This window comes from Phalaenopsis equestris, unplaced genomic scaffold (assembly GCF_001263595.1).
Source record: "Phalaenopsis equestris unplaced genomic scaffold, ASM126359v1 Scaffold000423, whole genome shotgun sequence".
NCBI lineage: Eukaryota > Viridiplantae > Streptophyta > Magnoliopsida > Asparagales > Orchidaceae > Phalaenopsis > Phalaenopsis equestris.
The window spans coordinates 55,282-57,087 of NW_018164864.1; positions in this window are offsets into that span (position 1 = coordinate 55,282).

Consider the following 1,806-nt stretch of genomic DNA (forward strand, 5'->3'; position numbering starts at 1 on the left):
CCCATACTCATCGACGCTGGCTAACTTTTTGATGTAACAACATATCCCGAATATGGTTTGATAAGTAAAACCCTATTGAAAATCCAACAACAGCTGCTTATTATCCTTGTATTCAAAATACGTTGACTTTCTCAGGACTAATGGAGTTTTTGTGCATTGTATATGGATAAACATTATATTTGGTGCAAGGTTATAAACCTGCTCTTCTAGTTGTGAGAAAGTTATGAACTCTTTGTAATTACACACTTATAGTGGAATATTTTTTTGAGATAGGCCTCATGATTTTTTCCTTTTTCTGGTTTTTACGTGTAAAAAATTTTGATATCTACTTCTGCTACTTTCAAATTATCCGTGTATATGCTAGATCATAATACTTTGCTTAGACGTTAAATTATAATTCTACTACTGCAAATCTTCCAACACAGAACAATGATAATGTTAATGAAATGTGAAAAGGTTGAGCACTAAATAAATAAATATTATATTTTTAATATTAGATATTGTTGAATATAAAATTTCTGGGAAACACACTCAAGGAATGGAGCGTCACAGAAAGAGAAGAGAAAGAGAAAGACAGTTATGAACAGTAAAAAGTGTGTAACTTTTATTTGAAAATTGGAATTACAAGTATGCTCTCTAATCATTTGTCTTTGAGAATTACAAGTATGTCCTTTAATCATTAGTCCTTGAGGGGGTTCTTGTAAAATATATTCAGTCGCATTTGTGCTTATCTGATTAGTGTGGGTCGTGACGATCAATGGGTGCGTAGCCGATCATTTTCCCTTAATTTGCCTCTTCGACTTTTAGTTGATCATCACACCTTAGTTCGACTGGTTAGCTTTGGGTCGATCATCAGGCCTTTTTAGCGGTTCGATCTTGAGGCTTGACATCAAGGGGCTCTTCCAGCTCTAGTATTGTCTACGAGTTGAAAGATTCCTTTATTCCTCATCATCAGACTTGACTGTTGCATCTCCTCGAGATTCCTGTAAATATATTTTTTGTATTTATATTCAATTATCTGATTTTCTTGCTTCTTGAAAATCGTGTTGTGAATAAGAACAAGTGAATTTTATCCTGATACAAAAATAAAAAGCATGGATTTAATTTATGTTGATATAATTGCTTAATAAATGACTTCCCTGGATTTTCGTGTGCATGTTTTTATAAAATAGACCATGAAAGAGTAGCGGCTGTGTGGGATCCTCTCTTCTATCATCCCTTTGCATGGTTTTTTCTTCTGCTTGAGCCAGTCGCGATGTCCGGGGAAGGAACCTTTGGCGCTGATAGAGACTTACTTCTCAAGACCCTTGGTGGCAAGCAATCCAGGGCCCGAAAGGTGGAAATGAAGAGAAAGCAAGCAAAGGAAACACTTGTTGGAGAAATAAGCAAGAAGAGAGTAGTGAAGAAATCAATGGTCAATGACCAAGAAGATCAGATGGGGTCCTCCAAATCTTTTGCAAATTCATAGCAGGAAAGATTTCATGACCAAACCGAGGAACGACCATGTTTTGGTTCTTTTTGTAACTCGAAGTTGTCAGCCTGCTCAACCATCGTCTTAGAATTTCCTTTACAAAGAGCCCTCTCACTTGAATTGTTGAAATGATTCAGAGATGATGAGGGATAAAAAAATGAGGAATGTAAGACAAAAACTAGACTGACAAACTTAAAAAAGAACATGAAGAAACTATGTAAGATAAACTTCGTGCAATGGGTCAAGAATGTATTTTCATAAAAGATCGGATCAAAACACTCCATGAAAAGAATCTCTACATAAGAAACACATAACCAGTAAAACTAAAAAGAATG